At 33.6% G+C, this 10699-nt stretch overlaps 2 non-coding genes across 2 annotated transcripts; both read left to right on the forward strand.

Moving 5' to 3' along the window:
- Positions 1-3010: 3010 nt before the first annotated feature.
- On the forward strand, positions 3011-3083 carry TRNAR-ACG (transfer RNA arginine (anticodon ACG)). The gene has a single exon. It is a non-coding gene; the product is annotated as a tRNA-Arg (tRNA).
- A 6568-nt stretch (positions 3084-9651) lies between these two features.
- On the forward strand, positions 9652-9724 carry TRNAR-ACG (transfer RNA arginine (anticodon ACG)). Its single transcript has one exon. It is a non-coding gene; the product is annotated as a tRNA-Arg (tRNA).
- The last annotated feature ends 975 nt before the right edge of the window (positions 9725-10699 follow it).

A 10699-nucleotide genomic window follows, 5' to 3' on the forward strand; every position in this document is an offset into this window, starting at 1 on the left:
AAGTGTTTTTTAAATGAACGCAGGGCACCATTATATTACTATTTACAATAGCTCTTGTGAAAAGATTTATTCTGTAAAGCAGCTTTAAAGATAAGTACTAGTAAGTTATTTAAACTTTTACAAGTTTAATCATACCTAACTGCTATTTCTATTGGATAGATTTGGATGGCGATTTAAAATCGAAAAGACTTTTGTAAGCGAAGTGAATGGTCTACAATCAAGAACAAGTTTCGCTGTATTGGTATCTAGTATCTGCATTCGATTGTAACATCTGATGTGTGGCATAAAAGTTAGCTTCCGCCCAACAACAGGAAGGCTGTTTGACTCTCATGGTTGTCTGTGAAAAATCTTTCAGTTGGGACGTAAACTGTCGGGTCATTTTCTTGTTATTATCCTCGTGCACTTAAAAGACTCTGTCGAGAGTTTTTGTCAGACAGCTGATGTATTCATATGGATTGCTTTAAGTTGTCCCTCATTTCCGATTCTGCAAATATGTCCTTTGACAGAAAATAACTGTATTACGTGGGAAATATACATCTTCAATCTGATGAACACTGGCTAGGTAAATGCATGATGAAATTATACGACTGAATGATATATTAAGGAGTCAGTGAAAAGAGCGAAGTATGTTTTAACTGTGAAGGAAAACAAATTCCAAATAAAATGTTGGAACTTCTTGACCCTCGTCAGCCGGCGATCAGCTGCCACCGGCACATCGTTTATTTTTGTAAAGCTTAATTGAAAAAAAAAGAAATGATCGAAGTTGAAATGAAACTTAAGTCAAAGCAAACCAAACAACATCATGAACCCAGATGAAAGAGCTTAGCAAATGTAGCAGAATGTAATTTACATTTTTTTTTCATTCTCTAAATATTCAAATTTTTATCAGTATTATGTAAAATTTGAAATAATTCGCATCAGTTTTTCTCACTTTATAGATGATATCATTTGTTTTCAATTTCTCACAACAGTGGGTATGATGTCTTACCCATAATACTTTGATGAAGAATCAAGATTGTGGACAACAGTTGATTATCCAGAAAATGAAAAGTGATTTAAAAATGTAGACGCATATTCTGTGTAACGTCTTTTGAAACACTACGATAAAGTCTTTCCATTTTCGACATTGTGAAATTCTTTCGTTTTTTGGGAGAAAACCGTTCGAAAAACTGATTTTGACAGGATAATTCAGAAATTAATATTAAGAATAACTCTTAACAAAATGTATTCCCTGTGCACCCGTAAATAATTGTTGACAGATATCCACAAATGTGGTGTTGAATTGCTCAGCACGATGAACGCCCATTATATAACCTCGCATACAAGTGACTATGGTCGCAGAGAATTAATTGGCAGTGTTCGTTTATTATTATTCATGTATTTTTTTTTAGTTTACTTCAACTTTGTGAAAGCAGGGCTAGCTTACACCCTGATAGGTGTTAAGCACAACTTGTATCACATAACAACTTGTAATTCATTGATTCCTATATAGGAAGTCTGTTATTTGATCGGATGCTATGATCGGATCATGTTATAAAAACTGTTCAACTGTTTCAAGTTGCGGCCGCAATTCTAAACATTGGGAATATTATTATAGCGCCCTCTAGGGCCCAGCGTTGCTTTACATTGAAAAATAAACGAGACTAATGTATTTTTTCAAGAATCTGTGAAATATGTTTCCATGTATAAATAACACGTACCGTTGAAAGCAGTGTAACAAACATAAACGGCAACTATATACATGTACGCGAGGAACAGAGACTGTAAATGTGTTTTAATTTATTAATAATATATATTTATCATAACCCGGTAATGTAAAGTGAGTTAGTAATTGCTTTCAAATAATAAAAACACCCAAATATTGGCATTTATGAGGCGTTTCAATTTGATAATTTTGGTACACTAGAACAAAAGAGCTACCGTATGCTGTATTATACAGTGACAATAAGCACACAGATCTTGTTTTGAAGTATGTCCAAGGACTCATAATTTCAAATGCCCAGTCTTTACTTTGCGTGAATGCACTAATCATGGTTTGTCTGTTTAATAAAAAAAAATATTTGGCAAATGTATTCTTCATGTGGTAAAAATGTGTGAATGGTGGCCAGATTTTGTCTTTCGTTAATAATATGGAGTGTTGACCCGAATGTGCGCACTAGTTCATATGCACATGTATTTATATAAAGCCAATTACAATTTAAACACTTGTTATATTGTATGTTTTTTGTAGAAGAAAAAGTTATTAAAATTTCACAAATATTGCGATTGCAGCTTGTGGTCTGTTGAGCGAAAATACATACACAAATGAAGAATAACCATCATGAAACTCTGATCAGAAGTCTCACTCAGTGGTGGTTCCATTTATTACCCTGTTGACCGTATTCCGTCAAATAATATTTAATAATAATTTACAAGCAATATATAACTTGACCATGACAAGTCGTTAGATGGTATGTGCAGAATCACCGTGACAACCAGGAACAATCACGCAGATTGGTCATATAAATACAATGTCACTTCCGACGAGGTTGTCAGAAATGTATATTATGTGGCCATTTAATTTGAAGAGTGTTTTTGGTACATGGTTTTTAGACCAATACAAGACATGTCTAAATCTATACACATCACGTGATCAATCAATTACTAGTAGGTAAAAACATAACTCCCGGATATGTTGTTGCAATATATAATACATGTAGTTTTAGAAATACATGGAAATGTACATATGAATGGTAAAACAACTGAATACTTTGGCGCTGTTCGTTTTCGAAGAGTCTTGCCTCTATATCACGTAAGCCAAATTGCTTAATCACGTGACAATTTCCAGAGAATTATTGATAATAAAAAGAGATAAAGCTAATGTTATTGGTCATATTAGACAACATGTATGCAGTTGGGACAATATAAAATCGCTATCAAATTAGGGGATCAATATTCAATTTCGATTACCCAAAGATTTGTCAAGACGATAGTGAGATCAAAGTATGACTATGTGAACTCCGTTACCAAAGGGCGTGTGGCGCAACGGATAACGCGTCTGACTACGGATCAGAAGATTCCAGGTTCGAATCCTGGCACGCTCGTTTCTTTTGTTTTAGAAATATACACTTGCAATTTACTAGTATTATATAACTGGGCATGTCAGTATATATGTATCATATAGAACATTATATAGTAAGACTGTGCTGAGAATAAACTTCGGCAATGTAACTGTCATGGTATGATGGGCGACGATTCCAAGATCGAAGAATATTTTTATAATATTAAGAAGATTTTCTTAATAATTTAACTACTCTCACAACAAATAGCATGTTAAAACTGTGTTCTACATTATCGGCTCGAGCTGCTCTTGGACAAGAGTTCGTAGACATTTTGAAAAAAACACAAAAAACTATTAAATATAAAAAAAACTGGGCCATGTAAAATGTCACAATGAAATACATGCATATAAAATGGTTGGATCATGGAGCTAATCCATTTTAGCTCTATCTTGGAACCAGTCGGTACATTTCGAATTTAACAACGTATACAGGTCAATATACCAATCTAAACCGAATTAAAATTTGTCTCACATTGCGAGCGTGCCTACTTTGAAATAAGATAACGAAAGAAAGTTCCCTGGTTTTTCTCTGCCTCTACTATCTTTTCCTGTGATGTCCGTTGACACATAAGTGCGAGGTTCCAATAATATGTTTGAATCCAATCCACACGTTTACTGAAATAATATTAATTTTCTAAATAACTGCATAAGACCGATATACACTTTGATATTCATAGGCCTAAACGATGACAGACATAACACAGCAATTCGCTAATAATCAGCTAATTAAGTCGATTAACAGATACGCAAAAACAAATTCATGACAGATGTCCGTTTACAGATAAGTTCGAGGTTCCAATAATATGATTGAATCCCATCTACACGTTTTCTGAAATTATATTAATTTTCTATGCTAACTTACATAAGACCGAAACCGAAACTTGAATAGTCATTAGCGTAATTGTATTTTTGAATTGTTAATTGGAGATTACAGGCATTAAAATTATGCCATGTCATGCACGTAGGCTAATGATTATGAAACATCACAATTCAAATGATATTCTGATTGTTTTTTTCTAAGAAGTCTTATATGAGGGCAGCTGTCCAGTCGACGCTCAACAGGGTATTTCTGTACAACTGTTGGTGGATACATATGACTGCGACATTTAAAGCCCGGTGTTTGAACTAGTAATGTCTGAGGGATCACAATAATATGAGGTTATTACGAGGATACCTCAAAGTATGCACGTATACAGTACAGCGGAGTATCGATGCGGCGGCGTACTGTCTATCCTCGTAATAACATTATTATTATACATCTTTTAATTCTAATGATACATCGTGGGAATGCCGAAATCCAAAAAGTTTATGAAAACTGTTCAACTGTTTCAAGTTGCGGCCGCAATTCTAAACATTGGGAATATTATTACAGCGACCTCTCGGGCCTAGTGTTGCTTTACATCGAAACATAAACGAGACTGATGTATTTTTACAAGATTCTGTGAAATATGTTTCCGTGTATAATAACACGTACCGTTGAAAGCAGTATAACAAACATAAACGGCAACTTTATACATGTACGCGAGGGAGACAGACTGTAAATCGAGTTTAATGATTTCGTTACAGTATATTCATTAATAATATATATTTATCATAGCCAAATATTGGCATATATGAGGCGTTTTTATCATTTAAATGCAACATTTTGATATCAAATTAATATCTGAGCTCTGTAATCAATTACTTACATCATCCACGTCAAATTATAGTAAATATGTATTGCGTGCATTGACGTAGTATTTACCTTGCCGTTTATTCGGTGTTATTTGCGATGAATAAAGTTCTTTTGGTGGAAATATCACTACGTATTGCATCACTATATTATTATTGTGAACACAATTATTAGTTTCTTCATTTGTGCATGTATTTTCGCTCAACAGACCACAAACTGCAATCGCAATATTTATGAAATTTTAATAACATACAATATAACAAGTGTTTAAATTGTAATTGGCTTTATATAAATACATGTACATATGAACTAGTGCGCACATTCGGGTCAAAGTCTGACCACCATTCACACATTTTTACCACATGAAAAATACATTTCCCAAATATTTTTTTTTATCAAACATCCTATATGATTAGTGCATTCGCATAAAGTAAAGACTGGACATTTGAAATTATGAGTCCTTGGACATACTTTACAACAAAATATGTTTTCTTATTGTCACTAGAATACAGAACACGATGGCTCTTTTGTTCCAGTGTACCAAAATAATCAAATTGATATTTTAATTTTGTATTTTAAAGGGCGGTAGTCGTCGTGCCACGCATGCGCGAGATACGTGGGTCTCGTATAAACAAAGATGGCGACTTTGGCTGTTGCGCAGATCAACGAGTATAACCTGAGACGTTACCAAGCTTTAATTAGATATCTGTAGGTGATTGGAAGGTATCGAAGGAGTCACCGGTGGTAATTAGTGCAAGTCGCGCCTAGGTCAAATCTCATACTTGTGAATTCAATTAGAAGAGCGCATTGGTTTCTGGGAAAATCAATGCTTATCAACACAAATGTCACACATGCGCAGAGCGACGACCACCGTCCTTTAAATATGCAAATAAACGTCATACAGATATATGTTGATTCAATTTGTTACGCGCCATGGTTTCCTTTCTTTCTTCTCTGAGGACTAGATTAGAATCTACTACAGTAACTAAATAGGTCCTACATTTAAGGCATTAAAACCACTTGAATAGACTACTGTGAATAAATGCCCAGACCTGGTTAACGAATCAATCTGTCCAAGCAGCATTTATATGTTTCTTATAAACCTAACGAGAATACGCATAGTAACAACAGTACAACTACACATTATGTTTTGTCATTTATGATGGTCGCTCTCCCGGTGTAATGAAAGATCGGCTTCTTCAACTTGTATTTGTAAAGTATGTTAAATTCTTCGCTTTGTCTCAATATGAAGAGATTTTTCCAGTCACTCATAGTTCCTGTTAACATAAATGAAAAGACAGAAAATTTAGTGTCACATAAATTAGATAAGTGCAAACTATCTACTCATCTTATCACAGAACAATTCACTGTGCGTCGTAACAACCGCGAACACGACACATCTTGTAAATATAATACTACGACACAAGCACGTATTTCTTACACCGCAAACATCTGAAATAGTATTTATTCGATTGATATTATTTGTTATTATATATTGAAAACATTATTGAACAAATATATGTGCATTGTCTTTGAATAAAATTAAATGGTTTTTAAATTAATCTGGTTTCTAATGCATTATGATCTATAGGCGTACTCGACTAATAGTAAAAATGGAAATTTTAAAAATAAACAGATTCTTAATGTTTTACTGAAAAATCGTTTCCATGGAAATTATGGCTGAGTAACTTTTCTTTATGTCATTCAAATACAAGTTCAGGCATGCCAATTTAAGACAGTTAATCATAAAGTATAATTTATGTGACATCGATTCCATCGCTACAGTATGTCCGTTCCTTTCACTGTGCATGTCATTTGTTTATGAATATTGTATGGAGATAATTAATAATAGTCATTCACTGGAATATATATTTATACACATATTTATGAAACTAATAATTGTGTTCACAATAATAATATAGTGATGCAATACGTAGTGATATTTCCACCAAAAGAACTTTATTCATCGCAAATGTTTCAAGTTGCGGCCGCAATTCTAAACATTGGGAATATTATTACAGCGACCTCTAGGGCCTAGTGTTGCTTTACATCGAAACATAAACGAGACTGATGTATTTTTACAAGATTCTGTTAAATATTTTTCCGTGTATAATAACACGTACCGTTGAAAGCAGTATAACAAACATAAACGGCAACTTTATACATGTACGCGAGGGAGACAGACTGTAAATCGAGTTTAATGATTTCGTTACAGTATATTCATTAATAATATATATTTATCATAGCCAAATATTGGCATATATGAGGCGTTTTTATCATTTAAATGCAACATTTTGATATCAAATTAATATCTGAGCTCTGTAATCAATTACTTACATCATCCACGTCAAATTATAGTAAATATGTATTGCGTGCATTGACGTAGTATTTACCTTGCCGTTTATTCGGTGTTATTTGCGATGAATAAAGTTCTTTTGGTGGAAATATCACTACGTATTGCATCACTATATTATTATTGTGAACACAATTATTAGTTTCATAAATATGTGTATAAATATATATTCCAGTGAATGACTAATATTAATTATCTCCATACAATATTCATAAACAAATGACATGCACAGTGAAAGGAACGGACATACTGTAGCGATGGAATCGATGTCACATAAATTATACTTTATGATTAACTGTCTTAAATTGGCATGCCTGAACTTGTATTTGAATGACATAAAGAAAAGTTATTCAGCCATAATTTCCATTTAAACGATTTTTCAGTAAAACATTAAGAATCTGTTTATTTTTAAAATTTCCATTTTTACTATTAGTCGAGTACGCCTATAGATCATAATGCATTAGAAAACAGATTAATTTAAAAACCATTTAATTTTATTCAAAGACAATGCACATATATTTGTTCAATAATGTTTTCAATATATAATAACAAATAATATCAATCGAATAAATACTATTTCAGATGTTTGCGGTGTAAGAAATACGTGCTTGTGTCGTAGTATTATATTTACAAGATGTGTCGTGTTCGCGGTTGTTACGACGCACAGTGAATTGTTCTGTGATAAGATGAGTAGAGAGTTTGCACTTATCTAATTTATGTGACACTAAATTTTCTGTCTTTTCATTTATGTTAACAGGAACTATGAGTGACTGGAAAAATCTCTTCATATTGAGACAAAGCGAAGAATTTAACATACTTTACAAATACAAGTTGAAGAAGCCGATCTTTCATTACACCGGGAGAGCGACCATCATAAATGACAAAACATAATGTGTAGTTGTACTGTTGTTACTATGCGTATTCTCGTTAGGTTTATAAGAAACATATAAATGCTGCTTGGACAGATTGATTCGTTAACCAGGTCTGGGCATTTATTCACAGTAGTTTATTCAAGTGGTTTTAATGCCTTAAATGTAGGACCTATTTAGTTACTGTAGTAGATTCTAATCTAGTCCTCAGAGAAGAAAGAAAGGAAACCATGGCGCGTAACAAATTGAATCAACATATATCTGTATGACGTTTATTTGCATATTTAAAGGACGGTGGTCGTCGCTCTGCGCATGTGTGACATTTGTGTTGATAAGCATTGATTTTCCCAGAAACCAATGCGCTCTTCTAATTGAATTCACAAGTATGAGATTTGACCTAGGCGCGACTTGCACTAATTACCACCGGTGACTCCTTCGATACCTTCCAATCACCTACAGATATCTAATTAAAGCTTGGTAACGTCTCAGGTTATACTCGTTGATCTGCGCAACAGCCAAAGTTGCCATCTTTGTTTATACGAGACCCACGTATCTCGCGCATGCGTGCCACGACGACTACCGCCCTTTAAAATACAAAATTAAAATATCAATTTGATTATTTTGGTACACTGGAACAAAAGAGCCATCGTGTTCTGTATTCTAGTGACAATAAGAAAACATATTTTGTTGTAAAATATGTCCAAGGACTCATAATTTCAAATGTCCAGTCTTTACTTTACGCGAATGCACTAATCATATAGGATGTTTGATAAAAAAAAAAATATTTGGGAAATGTATTTTTCATGTGGTAAAAATGTGTGAATGGTGGTCAGACTTTGACCCGAATGTGCGCACTAGTTCATATGTACATGTATTTATATAAAGCCAATTACAATTTAAACACTTGTTATATTGTATGTTATTAAAATTTCATAAATATTGCGATTGCAGTTTGTGGTCTGTTGAGCGAAAATACATGCACAAATGAAACTCTGATCAGAAGTCTCACTCAGTGGTGGTTCCATTTATTACCCTGCTGACCATATCCCGTCAAATAATATTTAATAATAAATTACAAGCAATATATAACTTGACCATGTGCAGAATCACCGTGACAACCAGGAACAATCACGCAATGGTCATAGAACTATAATTTCACTTCCGACGAGGTTGTCAGAAATGTATATTATGTGGTATCATAAACAACATGGCCATTTAATTTGAAGAGTTTCTTTTAATACATATTTCATGAGTGTTTTAGGTACATGGTTTTTAGACCAATACCAGACACATATCACGTGACCTAACCAATTTGGTGAAAACATAACTCCCGGATATGCTGTTGCAACATATAATAGTTTTAGAAACACATTGTAATGTACATAGGAATGGTAAAACAACTGAATATTATGGTGCTGTTCGTTTTCGAATAGTCTTGTCACTATATCACGTAAGCCAAAAGCTTAATCACAAAAGAATTATTGATAATAGAAAGAGATTAAGCTGACTTATGGCACTAATTAGACAACATGTATGCAGAGGGGACAATACAAAACGAGCTATCAAATTAGGTGGTCAATATTCAGTTTTGATGACCCAAAGATGTGTCAAGACGATAGTGAGCTCAAAGTATGACTATGTGATCTCTGTTATTATGGGGCGTGTGGCGCAACGGATAACGCGTCTGACTACGGATCAGAAGATTCCAGGTTCGAATCCTGGCACGCTCGTCTTTTTGTTTTAGAAATATACACTTGCAATGTACTCTTATTATAAAACTGGGTATATATGTATCATATAGAACATTATATAGTAAGGTTGTGCTGAGAATAAACTTCGGCAATGTAACTGTCATGGTATGATGGGCGACTATAACATTTTTATAATATTAAGAAGATTTTCTTAATAATTTAAGTACTCTCACAACAAATAGCATTTAAAACTGTGTTCTACATTATGTTGATTTGTAGTCACTGTGTTGTGTGCTATATGCACGTGTTTATCACTGGGACAAATGTAAAGGCTTTGTCGGTTCGGGCTGCTCTTGGACAAGAGTTCGTAGACGTTTTGAGAAAAACTATTAAATATATAAAAAAAAACTGTCAAAATGTAAAATGTCATAACGAAATACAAGCATATACAACTTTTGGATCATGGAGATAATTTCGAATTTAACAACGTATACAGGTCAGTATAACACTCTAAACCGAATTAAAATTTGACTCACATTGTCAGCGTGCCTACTTTGAAATAAGATAAACTTACAGTTTACCGAGCACTAAAATTCATTTAAGGGCGCCAATACACTTACATTACCCGTTGCAAATTGTCGCCGGTGTTGCCTCCGTTATATTTAAGCCAAGGGTGGTGCAACCCCTTTTACTCCAGCGTAAACAACAGATATGCATGTTTTTATTAATTGTATTTTATTTTGTTTGTTTTATTTTATTTTATTTAAACAGAGTGACACAAGTATTACATAACCATGTGGCACGATTTTTTTGGTTTTCATTGCCGTTAATCAGTTCTTAGAAAATCGCCTCCAGGCGACTGGGACTCGGACACGATATGAAGTTCACTTTTTTTGAGTTAATGTTTTTCATCATAATGTATGAATAAAATTGTGTCTAAGGTATTAAAATATAAATATAGAACATGGCTACATAGGATTACCGTGCATACCCAAATTCCACCAACTTTGCCGT

This window comes from Saccoglossus kowalevskii, chromosome 15, assembly GCF_978046115.1.
Source record: "Saccoglossus kowalevskii chromosome 15, keSacKowa6.1, whole genome shotgun sequence".
Lineage (NCBI taxonomy): Eukaryota > Metazoa > Hemichordata > Enteropneusta > Harrimaniidae > Saccoglossus > Saccoglossus kowalevskii.